The sequence below is a fragment of the Leucopleurus acutus genome (assembly GCF_964270905.1).
Source record: "Leucopleurus acutus genome assembly, chromosome: 1".
NCBI lineage: Eukaryota > Metazoa > Chordata > Mammalia > Artiodactyla > Delphinidae > Leucopleurus > Leucopleurus acutus.
The window spans coordinates 55,803,133-55,823,265 of NC_139142.1; the positions used below are offsets into that span (position 1 = coordinate 55,803,133).

Sequence of the window (20,133 nt, forward strand, 5' to 3'; positions counted from 1 at the left end):
AGTATTTTGTTGAGGATTTTTGCATCTATGTTCATCAGTGATATTGGTCTGTAGTTTTCTTTCTTTGTGACATCCTTGCCTGGTTTTGGTATCAAGGTGATGGTGGCCTCGTAGAAGGAGTTTGGGAGTGTTCCTCCCTCGGCTATATTTTGGAAGAGGTTGAGAAGGATAGGTGTTAGCTCTTCTCTAAATGTTTGATAGAATTGGCCTGTGAAGCCATCTGGTCCTGGGCTTTTCTTTGTTGGAAGATTTTTAATCACAGTTTCAATTTCAGTGCTTGTGATTGGTCTGTTCATATTTTCTATTTCTTCCTGATTCAGTCTTGGCAGGTTGTGCATTTCTAAGAATTTGTCCATTTCTTCCAGATTGTCCATTTTATTGGCATAGAGTTGGTTGTAGTAATCTCTCATGATCTCTTTTATTTCTGCAGTGTCAGTTGTTATCTCTCCTTTTTCATTTCTAATTCTATTGATTTGAGTCTTCTCTCTTTTTTTCTTGATGAGTCTGGCTAGTGGTTTATCTATTTTGTTTATCTTCTCAAAGAACCAGCTTTTAGTTTTATTGATCTTTGCTATTGTTTCCTTCATTTCTTTTTCATTTATTTCTGATCTGATTTTTATGATTTCTTTCCTTCTGCTAGCTTTGGGGTTTTTTTGTTCTTCTTTCTCTAATTGCTTGAGGTGCAAGGTTAGGTTGTTTATTCTAGATGTTTCCTGCTTCTTAAGGTGGGCTTGTATTGCTATAAACTTCCCCCTTAGAACTGCTTTTGCTGCATCCCACAGGTTTTGGGTCGTTGTGTCTCCATTGTCATTTGTTTCTAGGTATTTTTTGATTTCCTCTTTGATTTCTTCAGTGATCACTTCATTATTAAGTAGTGTATTGTTTAGCCTCCATGTGTTTGTATTTTTTACAGATCTTTTCCTGTAATTGATATCTAGTCTCATGGCATTGTGGTCAGAAAAGATACTTGATACAATTTCAATTTTCTTAAATTTACCAAGGCTTGATTTGTGACCCAAGATATGATCTATCCTGGAGAATGTTCCATGAGCACTTGAGAAAAATGTGTATTCTGTTGTTTTTGGATGGAGTGTCCTATAAATATCAATTAAGTCCATCTTGTTTAATGTATCATTTAAAGCTTGTGTTTCCTTATTTATTTTCATTTTGGATGATCTGTCCATGGGTGAAAGTGCTTTAAGTCCCCTACTATGAATGTGTTACTGTCGATTTCCCCTTTTATGGCTGTTAGTATTTGCCTTATGTATTGAGGTGCTCCTATGTTGGGTGCATAAATATTTACAATTGTTATATCTTCTTCTTGGATCGATCCCTTGATCATTATGTAGTGTCCTTCTTTGTCTCTTTTAATAGTCCTTATTTTAAAGTCTATTTTGTCTGATATGAGAATTGCTACTCCAGCTTTCTTTTGGTTTCCATTTGCATGGAATATCTTTTTCCATCCCCTTACTTTCAGTCTGTATGTGTCTCTAGGTCTGAAGTGGGTCTCTTGTAGACAGCATATATAAGGGTCTTGTTTTTGTATCCATTCAGCTAATCTGTGTCTTTTGGTGGGAGCATTTAGTCCATTTACATTTAAGGTAATTATCGATATGTATGTTCCTATTCCCATTTTCTAAATTGTTTTGGGTTCGTTATTATAGGTCTTTTCCTTCTCTTGTGTTTCTGCCTAGAGAAGATCCTTTAGCATTTGTTGTAAAGCTGGTTTGGTGGTACTGAACTCTCTCAGCTTTTGCTTGTCTTAAAGGTTTTAATTTCTCCATCAAATCTGAATGAGATCCTTGCTGGGTAGAGTAGTCTTGGCTGCATGTTTTTCTTCTTCATCACTTTCAGTATGTCCTGCCACTCCCTTCTGGCTTGTAGGGTTTCTGCTGAGAGATCAGCTGTTAACCTTATGGGGATTCCCTTATGTGTTATTTGTTGTTTTTCCCTTGCTGCTTTTAATATGCTTTCTTTGTATTTAATTTTTGACAGTTTGATTAATATGTGTCTTGGCGTATTTCTCCTTGTATTTATCCTGTATGGGACTCTCTGTGCTTCCTGGACTTGATTAACTATTTCCTTTTCCATATTAGGGAAGTTTTCAACTATAATCTCTTCAAATATCTTTTCAGTCCCTTTCTTTTTCTCTTCTTCTTCTGGAACCCCTATAATTCGAATGTTGGTGCGTTTAATGTTGTCCCAGAGGTCTCTGAGACTGTCCTCAGTTCTTTTCATTCTTTTTTCTTTATTCTGGTCTGCAGTAGTTATTTCCACTATTTTATCTTCCAGGTCACTTATCCGTTCTTCTGCCTCAGTTATTCTGCTATTGATCCCATCTAGAGTATTTTTAATTTCATTTATTGTGTTGTTCATCGTTGCTTGTTTCATCTTTAGTTCTTCTAGGTCCTTGTTAACTGATTCTTGCATTTTGTCCATTCTATTGTCCATTCTATCACCAAGATTTCGGATCAACCTTACTATCATTATTCTGAATTCTTTTTCAGGTAGACTGCCTATTTCCTCTTCATTTGTTAGGTCTGGTGCATTTTTATCTTGTTCCTTTATCTGCTGTGTGTTTTTCTGTTTTCTCATTTTGCTTATCTTACTGTGTTTGGGGTCTCCTTTTTGCAGGCTGCAGGTTCGTAGTTCCTCCTGTTTTTGATGTCTGTCTCCAGTGGCTAAGGTTGATTCAGTGGGTTGTGTAGGCTTCCTGGTGGAGGGCACTACTGCCTGTGTTGTGGTGGATGAGTCTGGATCTTGTCTCTCTAGTGGGCAGGTTCACGTCTGGTGGTGTGTTTTGGGGTGTCTGTGGCCTTATTATGATTTTAGGCAGCCTCTCTGCTAATGGGTGAGGTTGTGTTCCTGTTTTGCTAGTTGTTTGGCACAGGTTGTCCAGCACTGTGGCTTGCTGGTCGTTGAGTGAAGCTGGGTGCTTGTGTTAAGATGGAGGTCTCTGGGAGATTTTCGCCGTTTGATATTATGTGGAGCTGGGAGGTCTCTTGTGGACAAGTGTCCTGAAGTTGGCTCTCCTACCTCAGAGGCAGAGCCCTGACTCCTGGCTGGAGCACCAAGAGCCTTTCATCCACACGGCTCAGAATAAAAGGGAGAAAAAGTAGAGGGAATTAGTAGAAGTATGAGGAAAGAAAGAAGGAAAGGAGGGAAGGAAGGAGGGAAGGAAGGAAGGAAGGAAGAAAGAAAGAAAGAAGGAAAGAAGGCAAGAAGGAACGAAAGGAGGGAGGAAGGGAGGGAGGAAGGAAGGAAGGAGGGAAAGAAGGAAAAACAGAAAGAAAGAAGATACAGTAAAAATAAAATAAAGTATAATAAAGTTATTGAATTAAAAAATTCTTATTTAGAAAAAAAAAAGGGACGGATAGAACCTTAGGACAAGTGTTGGAAGCAAAGCTATACAGACAAAATCTTACACAGAAGCGTACACATACACCCTCACTAAAAGAGGTAAAGGGGGAAAAATCCTAAATCTTGCTGTCAGAGACCACCTCCTCAATTTGGGATGATTCGTTGTCTAAAGGAGGGAAGGAAGGAAGGAAAGAAAGAAAGAAAGAGAGAAAGGACGAAGGTAAAGTATAATAACGTTCTTAAAATTAAAATTGATTATTAAGAAAAAAATTTTAAGAAAAAACCACGGACGGATAGAACCCTAGGACAAATGGTGGAAGCAAGACTATACAGACAAGATCTCACACAGAAGCATACACATACACCTTCACACAAAGAGGAATAGGGAAAAAAATCATAGCTCTTGCTCCCAAAGTCCACGTCCTTAATTTGGGATGATTGGCTGTCTATTCATGTATTCCACAGATGTAGGGTACATCAAGTTGATTGTGGAGCTTTAATCCGCTGCTTCTGAGGCTGCTGGAGAGATTTCCCTTTCTCTTCTTTGTTCTCACAGCTCACAGGGGCTCAGCTTTGGATTTGGCCCTGCCTCTGCGTGTAGGTCGCTGGAGGGCGTCTGTTTTTTGCTCAGACAGGACGGGGTTAAAGGAGCCGCTGATTCGTGGGTTCTGGCGTACTGAGGCCGGCGGGGAGGGAGGGGCACGGAATGCGGGGCGGGCCTGCGGGCGGCAAAGTCCGGCGTGACCCTGCACCAGCCCGAGGCCCGCCGTGCGCTCTCCCGGGGAAGTCGTCCCCGGATCCTGGGAACCCGGCAGTGGCAGGCTGCTCAGACTCCGCGGAAGAGGGGCGTGGAGAGCGACCTGCGCTTGCACACAGGCCCCTTGGTGGCGGCAGCAGCAGCCCCAACGTCTCCCGCCCGCCTCTGGGGTCCGCGCCTCCAGCCGCGGCTCGCGCCCGTCTCTGGGGTCCGCGCCCTCAGCCGCGGCTCGCGCCCGTCTCTGGATTCCGCACTTTCAGCCGCGGCTCGCGCCCGTCTCTGGATTCCGCGCTTTCAACCGCGGCTCGCGCCCGTCTCTGGGGTTCGCGCTTTTAGCCGCGGCTCGCGCCCGTCCGAACCCGAGCCTCAGAGCCTCAGCTCGCAGCCCCGCCCGCCCCGGCGGGGGAGCAGACAAGCCTCTCGGGCTGGTGAGTGCCGGTCGGCACCGATCCTCTGTGCGGGAATCTCCCCGCTTTGTCCTCCGCACCCGTTGCTGTGCACTCACTCCTCCGCGGCTTCGAAGCTCCCCCCTCCGCCTCCCGCAGTCTCCGCCCGCGAAGGGGCTTCCTAGTGTGTGGAAACTTTTCCTCCTTCACAGCTCCCTCCCACTGGTGCAGGTGCCGTCCCTATCCTTTTGTCTCTGTTTATTCTTTTTTTTCTTTTGCCCTACCCAGGCACGTGGGGAGTTTCTTGCCTTTTGGGAGGTCTGAGGTCTTCTGCCAGCATTCAGTAGGTGTTCTGTAGGAGTTGTTCCACGTGTAGATGTATTTCTGGTGTATCTGTGGGGAGGAAGGTGATCTCCGCGTCTTACTCTTCCGCCATCTTCCTGCTCTCCCCCACTGAGCTCTTTAGATTGTATGTGCCTGGGATTTAATTTGTTTTAGGGACAGTCCACAATCGAGGACTGATCCAAAACACCAACTCCCTTGCCCCTTGGAGAAAGTTTTTAAAAAGATAGGTGAGTACTCTAGTCTATAGTGACTCCTAGAGTTTTTCCTGCAGTTATAAGTTCAGACACCCAGAGTGGTACCTGACTTGATTCCACACCCTTTGTTGCCTGTGTCTCCTGACTTTCAGTATTCGCCTTTCCTTTATGTAAGTAATAAACTACTCACTCAAAACCAGGTGAGTGTGTACTTCTAGTATACTAAGTAAACTAAGACAAGGATGATTTTTCTTTAATAATAAGGCAATCTGAAGGACATACATGTAGCATTTTTGCTATTCTGATGTCAAATTACTAGTCTAGTGATAAATAAATGATGCCTTATTAAAAGTTTAACAGTGGTTGGACTTTCAGTTTGAACTGATTTTAATTTCAGTTCTAATTTATCACAGTGATAATGATACCTATAACTGTGATATCTGTACTTTTGGCTTATAGAGTAAAAACAGCTATGTAGAAGTTATTCTCATTAATAATTTAATAAACAATACATTATCACTATATATGTATATACTGAGATATATAGAGATATATACATACATACACATAGATACGTGTATATATATATTTTAAAATGAACTAGTGCCATGCAACCAGTGTTTCTCTATTAGCGTTGTAATTATTCCTCAATAATTTAAATTTATGCTTTACATTATTTTTTTAAACATTTCATTGGAGTATAATTGGTTTACAATGGTGTGTTAGTTTCTGCTTTATAACAAAGTGAATCAGCTATATGTGTACATATATCCCCATATCCCTCCCTCTTGAACCGCCCTCCCACCCTCCCTATCCCACACCTCTAGGTGGTCACAAAGCACCCAGCTGATCTCCCTGTGCTATGCGGCTGCTTCCCACTAGCTCTGCTTTACATTTTTAAACACGATTTTTTCAGTATGCTTTTAATGACTACACAATCCTCAAAGTAAAGCAATTGCTTTTTTCTACTACTTTTACCCAAATATTTTGTCAGCTATTTATGTACACATAAAGAAATATTGTCTCAGTAGTTGTTTAATACCTTATTACATTGGACAAAAAGTCTAGAGATATATGAAATTGATATGATTATAGAGACACCCTTTTCTCATTCCAAATGAGATATTAAATATTATACAGTATTTTGTTTTATCATTTAATGGATTTTTATTAATGTGTATTTTTATAGAGTTTTAAAAATAAGTGATGAAATTAAGTCACTGAAATGCCTCTTTGGCATAATTGCTTTTACAAATGGTATGAAACTACTACGAAATATTCATATTTCATAAAATGGTTATGTAAAGGAAATATATTGTACAGGAGTGGTGTACAGAGTCTAGTAGTATAATACAGAATAAAAAGCAAATTTAGAGCTTTGTTCTGATAATCTAAACAATCAATTCTCCAGAAAATTTAGTGAGAAAATTGTATTTATAATGAAACAATATAAAGTGCGCTGACAATCTAATATAAGTTATAGTGCATCAACATATTTTCACTTTTATTAAACAGAAGAAATGAAACTCAGTTTGGGAATTTTGAGTTCTGTACCTAGGTTATATTTACTAAACAGAACTTTGTTTTTTCCCCTCAAGAAAATTTGATCCACAGTAAAGTCTTTTATAAGCAAAGGTTTGATTAAGGTACATAGATAGATTAATTCTTTCTGGGATAGAGAGAAAAAGACTGATCAACCTGTCTTTGCTTCAGTTTCAGTAACGTGCACCATTGAAATACCACTTCAGTTAATTTATAATAAAATCAAATAACAGGGGAAAAATGAAACCATAAAAGTGTCATCATTTGATTATTTGTTTCAAGTCATCAAACATTTAGCTCTGTGTGGAGTATTTTATTTTTTCTATACATTGTGAGCATGAAGTTTTTATTTTTTCTCCCCTTTTTTTCACAATCTTAAAATCCCTTAAAATCAATTGTTTATTTCATTCGTTTCTTTTAAGTAAATTAATTTTTAAAATTTGTATTGCTCCTACAACTTAATTTAAAATTAAATTTATTGGGCTTCCCTGGTGACGCAGTGGTTGAGAGTCCGCCTGCCGATGCAGGGGACACGGGTTCGTGCCCCGGTCTGGGAAGATCCCACATGCCAGAGAGCGGCTGGGCCCGTGAGCCATGGCCACTGAGCCTGCGCGTCCGGAGCCTGTGCTCGGCAACGGGAGAGGCCACAGCAGTGAGAGGCCCGCGTACCACAAAAAAAAAAAATTCTTTCCTTAAAAATAAAACTATTATCTAGCACAAATAATCTATGAATCCACTGTTAGGTGATAATGATGCACTTAAAAGTTCTCAAAGGTAAACCAGTTAAAATTGCAGTTCCAAGATATGACTTCCAAAGTTACCAGCTAAGTTTTATATCAGGAAAAGAAGGATATTTGTAGTGTGATAATTTTTAAAATAATTTTGAATCCTCTGCTAAAGATAACATTTAATTTTGTATAGTCTCTCTAATTATATATTTAAGGATCATAAATGAAGAATGATAAAATAATATATGATGAATCATCAAGCATTCAAAATATGCTTTATCCAAAAAGTAATAAAAAATGACAAATATATTTCAGAGGTATATCTTTGTTAGTCTTTAGGAGTATGTTGGGTATCATATAAAAAAATATTAAATGTCTTTTATATGTATTAATGGCAGATGGAGGCTATAAATTCTAATAGAAAATATTATCTTTTTAAATTATGGGAATATGACTTCTTTAAAGTGAAAATAACCAGAAAAATTGTCAACTGACCAATAAAATAAAAAACAAAGCAAAGTTTTGAATAATATTGTCAAAATATGCCTAAGATTCCAGCTAAAGTTTATTGAAATTCTAGATTTTTTAACAGCTTTATTGAGGTATAATTGACATATAAATATTGTATATATTTAAGGTGTACAGTTTAATATTTTGATACGTGTACATTGTGAAATGATCATATAATCAAGAAAATAATATATCTGTCACATTCATGCAGTTCTTCTTTTCTTTTTCTTCTTTATTTTGTGGTGAGAAGACTTAATTTAAGATCTACCCTTTAAGCAGATTTGAAGTATACAATATAGTGTTGTTAGCTATAGGTACCACAATATACATTAAATATTAAGAATTTATACATCTTGCATATCCGAAACTTTGTACACTTTGACTAACATCAGCCCATATCCACCTCTCCCCAGGCCCTGGAAACCACCATTCTGTTCTGTGATTCTATGAATTTGACTATTTTAGATTCCACATATAAGCAAGATCTTGCAATATTTGTCTTTCTGCATCAGACTTGTTACACTAAGTATAATGTTCTCCAAGTTCATTCACGTTGTTGCAAATGGCATCATTTCCTTCCTTTTTAGGCTAAATAATATCTATATTATTACAATAAGTTTATATAATATGTAATAAAATATTATACAATATATAACAAATAATATAAACATAATATACGTATATAAACATAATACATACATACATATATAAACATAATAAACATAATATAGCACATTTATATAATATGATAAATTTATTATATAAGTAATATTCCATATAGACCACATTTTCTTTATCCATTCATTCATTGATGGATAGTTGGATTGTTTCCTTATCTTAGCTATTGTGAATAATGCTGCAGTGACCATAGGAGTGCAGATATCTCTTGAAGACCCTGATTTCAATTCCTTTGGATAAATACCCAGAAGTGAGATTGCTGGATCATATGGTACTTCTTTTTCAATTTTTTAGGAAACTCCATACTGTTTTTATAGTGATTAAACAGGTTACATCCTCACTGACAGTACACGAGGTTTCCAATTTCTCCACATCCTTGTTAACACATATTTTAAAATTTTATCTTTTTAAATAATAGTCATCCTAACAGATATAAGGTGATATCTCATTGTGGTTTTGATTTTTGTTTCTCTGATGATTATTGATGTAGAGCATCTTTTCATGTACCTGTTGGCCATCTTATATCTTCTTTGGAAAAATGTCTATTCATATCTTCTGCCCATTTTTAAATTTACTTTTTGCTATTGAGTTGTATATATATATTTTCGATATTGGCCCATTTTCAGATATTTGATTTGCATACATATTCTCCTGTCTTATAGGTTGCCTTTACAATTTGTTGATTGTTTCCTTTGCTGTGCAGAAGCTTTCTAGTTTGATGTAGTCCCACTTGACTATTTTTGTTTTTGTTGCCTGTGTGCTTGGTGTCATGACCATGAGATCATTGCCAAGGACAATCTCATGAAGTTTTTCCCCTAGGTTCTCTTCTAAGAGTTTTCAGGTTTTTTGGTGTTAAAGAATATTATTAAATACTGGACAGTCTGGGAAACTACTGAATGTTGAAATAATAAAACCAATGAATAACATTCTGTGTTTCTTATTACTTGATTTTTATTTCATTTAGTAGTAATTTCTCAGGAAACTTCATTATATTGTGTTTAGTTCAATAATCACTAAGGCTTCATGTCATTATAACAATCCCTCATCAATTAGAACATTAAAGTTGAAATAGCCTGAATTCTCCTCTGTACTTACAAGGATGGTAAAAACAGCAATAACACATCTTTCTGTTGTTAGAGTGGCAAAGCAACTCTTTTGGAGTGTTAAGAATGTTAGAACTTTTTCAAGGATCCTATGGACATCTCATCCCTCAGTTATTTTTCTTCTTGACTACCTTCTTGTTTGCCCAGATTGGTATTAGTTTCTGAGGCAGCTGATTATTTTTGATAAATGCTCTGAGGATAGGTTTTTGGTAAATGGTCTGAGGATAGGTCTTTTACATCAGAGGTAACTCTCCTGAGGCAGATCAAATAATGATAAGCCCAGTGAATGGGGTCTTCCAGGGAACTTCAATACAAGTCAGGGAGTGAGTGACAGTACTCTGGAGATGGAGTTTTTGGGAAGCTGCAAACCATCATCCACCCTCCAGTGTGTGCTGAGCTTTTGGCGTATAGGCTACTATATATACCTGAAAACAGGGAGGATAAGAGATAACTAAGCTCATTGTTTAACTGAAAATCAGCAGATTTTTGTAGTTATATCATCCTTGGATTGTTGCAATCCTTTGGTAAATTTCCAGAGTTTTGAATAGGTCAACTTGACAAATTTTCCGGGTGTTTTTGCTTTTGTGAAGGAGCAGATTTTCAGTTTTTACTCTCCCATTCCAAAAATGCTTCTCTGTGATTATATTAGGATATAGTTAAGCTGTTAAGGAGAGGTGAAACTAATGAATTCGTTTTAATGTCTCACATCTTAAATTTGTAGTTGTTGTTTGGGCAGAAAGAAAAGTATTAAGGGTTAATTTACCCATTTATTTTTTCTTTTACATAAAACAAAGTATAGACATACACTTCTGAGATTCTGGTTAAATAGGTGTTGATGAATTTGAATAGCAAATGAGAAATCTCATCATATTAGTATCATAATTGATTTAAGTTTATTTTGTGGGTGAAGAGAAGTTTTAAAAGTTACAGTGTTCTTTACTTATGGAATGAAAAAGAACCCAAGCATCTACTTATTTATTCATTTCAGCTGGAAATTCTGTGACAGTTTTATTAGATTCTAAAACTCCTGAAGGAAAACATAGATATATAATGAATACATAAATATTCAAACAATCCCTTGTAAACACATGAAATATTAGTGTAATTTAAATATCCAAAGCACACACATTCTATATATAGTACAATAATAACAAAGAGATCATTACAATTAGATGCCATTTTTTCCTAAAAAAATACTACTAACATTTATCCATGTATGATGTATTTTAATTTTCTTGGTTATAACCTGGATTCAGTATGAACGTAAGTAGGGAGAATCTGGAAAATCAAATCATCAATAAATTAATAAGTACTTGAAAGAACATTAATAGTACTGACAATCTAGATTATTATGAAATAAAAGTCTGTGAGAGCAGTTTATAATTTGGAAGCTATTTTTTTCCCTAGCACCAGAATCCTTCAATAATCAACTAGCCTACAGAAAGTTGATTTGGTTTGCCATGCCACATCAGATATGGATATGGCTTTATGTTCCCCTTACTTCCAAATGCCTTTTCCCTACCTGCATACACTTTTTAAGAAACTTCAGAGCTTTCCAAGTTACTGAATCTCATGGATAATTTTCTCCAAGACAGTATAATCCAATCTTGAAAATACATTACAAATGCTATAAACATATACAAAGTACAATATGTGATATATGTTTAATTGTTTATTATCAGCCCTTTTTCACGATTCTGTTTAGCAATAGCTACATGCTTAAAAATCCACTAGTGTTCCTTTTCCAGTCGAGCATTCATTTTGAAACTAAAATTCATCAGCAGTCTAGGATTCTTTCTTTTCCTGAATGGAAAGGTCTTCAGCAAGTCAAGAGAAATATGTAACATAGTGTGAATTAACATTATTCTATGTTAAAATCTATATTATGTTTTAAAATATTTATTTTAAATGTTTAAAATATTTTACATATTATTAGATTGATCATTAGTATAGCTTCAAATTTATATTTCTATTTAGTTTAACATATTTAAATCATATACACAGAAACATACAGACCTATACAGTTGAACTACTATTTTATATCCATATATATAAAAATTTTCCTTGCTATTCTTACATCATAGCAAGTATTTAGCATTTCCTTTTTATGTATTCTTTAAAAATTAGTATAAAGTAATATATTAAAAAAATCTTTGTGGCTTTTGAAACAATATATTTGGTTAGTGGGTTCCCCCATGTTTATACTAGCATTTAGGGCATGAACTGAATGGCTACTTGATCAAGACACAGAAGATTTAAAAGGTCACTGATGTATAATGGTGAGAATCACCTCATATAGCTTTTTATCTCAGAGATATTTTCTTCATGAAATAACTTGTAAATCGACAAAGCAAAAAAAAATTCAAGGCAAATATTTTCCTGCATTAAATATTGAAAAAAACAAAGCAATATAAGACAAACATTATAATGAAGAAGTGAAAATATATGATGTCTTTGTTTTAGGTCACATACTCTAGAAAATAAGTAGACTTACTTTCTACTTGGAGTATGTTTTCTGATTTACACATAAAACTTCAATCATATCACTCGATCATGAAATCATTTTACATACAGTATTTACATACATAATTTAAAGTAAAATATTGTGTTATGTGCTTGCAATACATAAATTTGTGTTCCACAATGCCTTGTCAAAACTTCAGAAATACAAAAAGCTCTGAAAATTATGTATTTTTTTCCATAGTTCATTTGGTAACTAAATCTAATCTCACTTGAGATTAGACCACTTATAATCTTTACTTACCCACTTAGGGTGCACATTCATAAACTTTGCTGCAGAAAAATTAGTTGGTTTATTTAGTGGTAGCTCTCTGAGTTCCTGATATATCCATGATTTATATATATCTGAATCACTGTGCTGTACACCTGAAACTAACACAACATTGTAAATGAACTGTACTTCAATAAATATATATATATACCAAAAAGCAGTATGCAGGAGTTCAGATTTCTTCGTATCCTTGGCAGCAGTTGTTTTCTTTCGTCTTTTTAATAGACACTCTAACAAGTGTGACGTGATAGAGATAGCTCATTGAATCTTATAGTGCATCATAAGTATTATACGTACTCTTTATGCTATTGTGAGACACTGATGCTCCTGCTTGTATCAGCAGTTAATTTTTATTATTGATATAGCTTGTAGACATGATGATTTCTCAACTGCCTCCTCCACTGCCATTAAATCAGAGCACTTTAAAACCTATGGAAATTAGAAAGTACTTCTATAGGTATCTCAGAAAAGCAGCAGGTGTCTGTTGTGCTGAATGTCATTCAACATTTCTACAAGTGCCTAGAAGTTCTGAAATAACCTTTTCTTACTTTTTTTACCTCTTTAAGATTTGGCTTTTACTAACCTGGAAAATTCAAGATGTTTATTTCATTATAAATAAGAATTTGAGCAAGATAATTTGAAATTATACAAATGAAACCCCATCACATTTTTAAGTTACAGTAAAAGAATTTATAAGCTTATCCACTTGCCAAAATTCACTGTGGTATTGCTTAACTCTTTGAAGTATTCTTGGGTTTTCTCTATTGTTTTCCTCCTCAGAACTATGTAATTCTAATTAGGATTCTTTAAAAGGGTGGGGGGAGTTATCTCCATTGCCTCATTTGCATTTTAGAGTGAGTAAAGGGGACATCCCATTAGAATTACAAGTATTTAAAACTTCATGAACAAATCCGAATACATTATCATCACTAGTAAATCATAAGGACAGCTTTAGGTTACCGAATGTTTTCAGATTGTTATACTTTAAGTTGTACTTTCAGTAATATCACTGGAGCCCAGCCTAATACTAACTAACTCACCTTTACTTCAGGATTTTACTTTTTAAAAAAAATACTTTATTTTTTTAGAGGAGTTCTAGGTTTGAAACAAAATTGAGAGGGAGGTACAAACTTTATCCATATATCCCCCCTACTGTTTCCACTTTTTGGGGAATTATGACTAATGCTTCTATAAACATTCTAGAACAAATCTTCAGTTGTGAACATATATTTTCATTTCTTTTGGGTAAATATCTAAGATTAGAATTACTGGGTCAATGGTGGCTTCATGTTTAACTCCATAAGAAACTGCAAGACTGCATTTCAAACTTTTTATATTTTTTTATATTTATGCAAGCAATGAATGAAAACTGCACCATGTTCTACACCATTGCTTTATATTATTAGCTTTAAAATTTTAGCCATTTAGCAGTAGTATTTCAATGTGGTTTAATTTTTATTACTCTGATGATTAACAAGGTTGAGCAATTTTCGTTTGTACATCTTCTTTTGTGAAGTATCTAATTAACACCTTTGCCCATGTTTTATAAGGTTGTTTGTCTTGTTATTGTAACATATTTAAAAATACATTCTGAATGAAATTCTTTATCAGATATTAGTTTAGCAAGTATTGTTTTTTTCTTGTATTTTTATTTTCTGATGAGTATGTTTTAAACAGCTAATTTTTAAAATTTTGATGAAGTCTAGCTTAATGTATATATATATATAACTTTCTGTTTATGTTATATAATTGGTATATACTATTTAAGAAACCTTTGATAAACTCAAGGTCACAAAGACTTCTCTCAGGTTTTCTTCTAAAAGTTTTATAAGTTTAATGTTCACATTTAGGTCTATGATTTATTTTGATTAAATTTTGATTATTTTGTTGAATTTTGTTGTTAGGCAAGGGTAGAACTTGAGTTTTCTTATAGATGCATATTCAATTTTTCAGCACCACTAGTTGACAATATTTTCTTTTTCTCTTTGCATTCCCATTATATCTTTCTTGGAAACCAAATGTTTGAGGACCTATTTCTTCACTCTCTCTTTTTTTTCTCCATTAATTTATGTCTGCTTTTATACCAATATTTCATTATTTGCTGGTTGCTTTTTAATGAGCTTTGAAATTAGGTAGTGTGAGTCATCCAACTTTGTTCTTTATTTTCATAGCTTTTTGATATTCTTGGTCTTTTGTGTTTTCACATAAATTTTTCAATTAGCTCGCCAATTTATAAAAAAACAATTTTTTTGGTCTAGATTTTTACTACGTTATATAACGCTGTTTTTTTCTCCTTTATAACTGCAGTTACATAGGGTCTGTATTCATCCTTCCATTAACATACTCTCCTGTCTCTATCTAAATACTCTCTCTATGATATTTTATTCTACAAAGCCTTTATTCATATATCTGCAGTTTATATCTCCTGCCTGTATCTATTTCTAAAAACTAGATTCATATATCCAGTTGTCTAAGTCACATGTTATATGCCATATGTCAAAATTTCAACTTAGTTGTCTCATAGGAATCCTATCTTCAACATGTTCAAATTGAATACTATTTCTCTGTGCTTCAGTCTATTACATTTCTTGTCCATCTCATCAGAATTAATGGCACTTCTATCTGTCCATCCAGATGTTCCTGCCAAATAAATATGTTTCTTTCTTTTTTTTTTTTTTTTTTGCGGTATGCGGGCCTCTCAGTGTTGTGGCCTCTCCCGTTGCGGAGCACAGGCTCCGGACGCGCAGGCTGAGCGGCCATGGCTCACGGGCCCAGCCGCTCCGCGGCATGTGGGATCTTCCCGGACCTGGGCACGAACCCGTGTCCCCTGCATCGGCAGGCGGACTCTCAACCACTGCGCCACCAGGGAAGCCCTAAGTATCTTTCTTGATTCTCTCCTTTGACTGATGCTGCTTATTGTCTCGTTCAGCACTTATTCTGAATTCATTCCTGGTCAGCAGAGGCTAAAAAGCTGTTACAGCTATGTCTCTAGATATGTTTTGTCAGGCTTTGAAACCAGTTGTTTAGACAATGTGCCTATATAACTCTTCTGTGAAGACACTGCAGTACACTCATGTGAATGGGAATTAAAGATCTGATAAATTGGATCAGCTTATCCATGGTTTCTTGGTACTGATCATGCATTGTGCTCTAGAATTTCTCTAATTTCCTGATGTTGGCCATATTTCTTACATATCCCTCTCTCCTCAGTCATATTCTCTCATATCTAGCTGAATATTTTAAAATGCTGTGAAGGAAAAGAGCAAGATAAGTTAAGTGTTTCTGTAGAATTTTGTTCACTGTTTATATAAGTATTTTTTCAGGAAATAATAAAGCCAGTAAACATGTTATACTAGATTGACAGTTTAGAGATAGGGCATCAGAATATTTAGACAACTTTTTTCATTATGAAAATGAGAAAAAAGAAAGTATTTAAACTGAAAGGAGGCATGGGTAAAGAGAATTTTTTAGGGTGCTTATTTAATTGACTACATATTACATATCAATAAATATTGATCATATTTAAGTACAGATAAAATAGAGTTAAGAAATAAGAGAAAGTTATAAAAGGGAACTTTCCAAGTTTCTAGAAACTAAACCAGAATTGTTCTCTTTTATACTCATAATTATCCAAGAATGCTAATTATGAAAGAGAACCAACCCTGACATAATAGATATCTAACTGGGACAATCAAGCCAGGAAAAGCCTGGAAGAAAATCTTCAGATAACTCTGTGATATCATAACAAAAACTTACATGCACACAAATATCTTGTGTCTATAATCATCATTCCTTGCCTTGAGAAACTACAGGATTTACCTATGCATCAATACTTCTGTTTTTAATAAAGGTAAATATGTGTTATTAAGAACTTGGGTTTGAAGGCCTTTCTCTACCATGCATTAATTTAGACAATTCTTAGTTTGTTCATCCATAAAATAGTAATTATACAATTACCTCCCTCATATGTTTAGTCTAATGATTAAATAAATACTTAGAATAGTTGCTGTTACATAGTCATTACTTAATAAGTGCACATTTTTAGGTAATATTATTGATATTTTTCTACCTTCTGCTAAAAAGTCTGTGAGATAAATGTTCTTTTTCTTAGTATACAAATGAAGTATTTGAAAGTCAAAACTGTCAAGTGACAGAGTTAGAATTTTAAAACCATATGTGTTTGTTTTTGAAAACTATTCTTTGGGCACTAATTATAATCTAGTAGGTCAGAATAAGATTGTTATCAACAAACTAAAGCAAAGCAAGGATAGTATATATTTTAAGATAGGGAATTACATATGTGTGATGTATATGTGTGTCTGAAAGTGTGGTTAAACCAAGGTAGGTGATTCTACTAATCCATGAATAAAGAACTATACACGGACGTTTTATACTTAAATATAACTCCAATTTGGGATATTCGTTTTGCATTTGTTTTTGTTTAATGTCATTTGTTTCCTTGTAATAATCTGTCTTTTCTGCTAATTCTCCTAATGGGAAAACAACAAAATGAATGAATGTTTCAAAATTTTATTTACTAAAATTTGATATTGAGAATCTTTACTACAAGAAATAATGTTTTAATACTGTATATCGTGAAGACCTAAAAAATTAGTCATGGTAAAATATCATCATGTCTTATCTCTACAGTACTACTTTTAATTCATTTCAAAAGAGATCTTCACTTTCTCTTCACATCAGAATACAAGTAAATTACTGTATGACAAGAAATTGCTATTTCCTTTTATAATCTTGGGTGCAGTGAATATGCCAAGGTGAATGGAAGTGCCATTTGGAAAGTGTTTATGAATGCATTATTAACTCATTCATATGTGAAATTTCAAAGCTCTTTATCATAAATAGAAAATGTGAAATATTTTCCTAAAATGAATGATAAAATGCTTTTTATCTAGACAGTGCTACTTGAAGATTATAATTTGAGATAATGCCTCTGCAGTTTTTATTTCACAGTTTATTGGATGCTTGCCTTGAGTCATTACAGTTTAGAAAGATACATTTTCAGCAGTTAAATTGTACCATACTGTTTTATGACAATTTAGCATGGATTTGGAAATATTCTTATCCATTATCTTTATAATCATAATTGTATTCTTGTAAAAATTAAACTTTATGTGACATTTCATCCAATACAACCAAAATCAATATAGACCTTATAAACACATAAAACCTGCTAATTTAATGTATAAAGACTAATAAATATTTATTTTTCTATTTTCTATTACTCCAATATGCAATTACAAGAGCAAGAAAAGTCTGGCAGAAAATCTCCAATGTGCAATTATAAGAGCATTTTGTAGAATATGTTGGGATGAGCACTGCATTCGTGGGATATTTTTACATTTTGATTTAAAAATTTAGATCTATAGTCTAATAATTTTCTACATACAAATTCTTTACCACCAAATTTGTTCATTAAGATATTTTTACAACTTACTTAATTTCATCTTATGTAACTTCTTCCATTCTATGATATGGCCATTCAGTCCGACCTCTTTTTTGTATCTGGAAGTTTGTTCATGCTATTTTCTCTATCCATAACCCTATTCTAAAAAATTTTCAAGTGATTATCTCTCCTTCATCTTCTGCTAATCAGTTTACGTGTCATTTTCTCAGGAAGGACTTCTCTATCACTGAAGTATACTGTGAAGCCCCTCCGCACATAGTAGTATTATTTTTACATCTGTACTTATATTTCACTGTCCTTAGCATATTTTTAGTTGTTTATATTAATTTAAAATGGAGAGAAAAGGAATCTTTTTTAAAAATTGGTGGATCGAACAGAAAATACTTCAGGAAAACAGTATGATTTTCAGAAAATATAAACTGCAAAACACAACTGTAGGCTTCTATCAAGAGCATTATGTTCAAGTTAAGGACATGGAAAATTTTTAAAGTAAAGAAAAATAAATATATAAACACTAAACAAAACAAAGATACTGTAACTATACTAATAATAGTCAAAGTACATTTCAAGCACAAATGTGTCACTAAAGGACAGAGGAATATTTTGTAATTTAGAAAAAGAAACCGAACAGGAACATATCACATTTCAAAAGTTATATGCAAAATAATATAGATTTTAAATATTTAAAGCACAGGTAGAAAGAAATATATTAGATATATACATACATAAAAATATATATTTTATTATGTACCATACACATATGTATTCAAAATTCATGGGAGATATTCACATACCACACATTTAACATTTATTGTATGATAGCTAATATAACAAAGAAAAAAATGCTATAGTAGGTATGTAAGCACAAGCAGCAAATTGACAGTATTTTTTTTTTAATATCTTTACTGGAGTATAATCACTTTACAATGTTGTGTTAGTTTCAGCTGTATAACAAAGTGAATCAGCCATATGTGTACATATATCCCCATATCCCTCCCTCTTGAACCTCCCTCCCACCCTCCCTATCCCACCTCTCTAGGTGGTCACAAAGCACCAAGCTGAGCAGCTTAGGCTTTGCAGCTGCTTCCCACTAGCTATCTATTTTATATTTGGTAGTGTATATGTGTCAGCGCTACTCTCTCACTTCATACCAGCTTCCCCTTCCCCTGCCCCGTGTCCTCAAGTCCATTCTCTACATCTGCGTGTTTATTCCTATCCTGACCCTAGGTTCATCGAAAGATTTTTTTTTTTAGATTCCATATATATGTTAGCATATGGTATTTGTTTTCCTTTTTCTGACTGACTTCACTCTGTATGACAGACTCTATGTCCATCCACCTCACTACAAACACCTCAATTTCATTTCTTTTTATGGCTGAGTAATATTCCATTGTATATATGTGCCACATCTTCTTTATCCATTCATCTGTCGATGGACACTTAGGTTGCTTCCATGTCCTGGCTATTGTAAATAATGCTGCAGTGAACATTGTAGTACATGACTCTTTGAATTATGGTTTTCTCAGGGTATATGCCCAGTAGTGGAATTCCTGGGTCATGTGGTAGTTCTATATTTAGCTTTTTTAAGGAACCTCCATATTGTTCTCCATAGTGGCTGTATCACTTGACATTCCCACCAACAATGTAGGAGGGTTCCCTTTTCTCCACACGTCTCAGCATTTATTGTTTGTAGATTTTTTGATGATGGCCATTCTGACTAGTGTGAGGTGATACCTCATTGTAGTTTTGATTTGCATTTCTCTAATGATTAGTGATGTTAAGCATCCTTTCATGTGTTTATTGGCAATCTGTATATCTTCTTTGGAGAAACGTCTGTTTAGGTCTTCTGCCCATTTTTGGATTGGGTTGTTTGTTTTTATGATATTGAGCTGCATGAGCTGCTTGTATATTTTGGAGATTAATATTTTGTAAGATGCTTCATTTGCCAATATTTTCTTTCATTCTGAGGGTGGTCTTTTTGTCTTGTTTGTGGTTTTATTGCTGTGCAAAAGCTTTTAAGTTTCATTAGGTCTCATTTGTTTATTTTTATTTAAATTTACATCACTCTAGGAGGTGGGTCAAACAGGATTTTGCTGTAATTTATGTCATAGAATGTGCTGCCTCTGTTTTCCTCTAAGAGTTTTATAGTGTCTGACCTTACATTTAGGTCTTTAATCCATTATGAGTTTATTTTTTTTATTTTTTATTTTTTTTCAGTACTCGGGCCTCTCACTGTTGTGGCCTCTCCTGTTGCGGAGCACAGGCTCCGGACGCGCAGGCTCAGCAGCCATGGCTCATTGGCCTAGCTGCTCCG

At 34.6% G+C, this 20,133-nt stretch overlaps 1 long non-coding RNA gene across 1 annotated transcript in view; it reads right to left on the minus strand.

Moving 5' to 3' along the window:
• Positions 1–492: 492 nt before the first annotated feature.
• Positions 493–20,133, minus strand: part of LOC309963090 — a 243,712-nt gene continuing 224,071 nt past the window's right edge. The window contains exon 3 of the long non-coding RNA XR_014326278.1: positions 493–658. This is a non-coding gene — a long non-coding RNA (uncharacterized lncRNA). The remainder of the gene's footprint in view (positions 659–20,133) is intronic.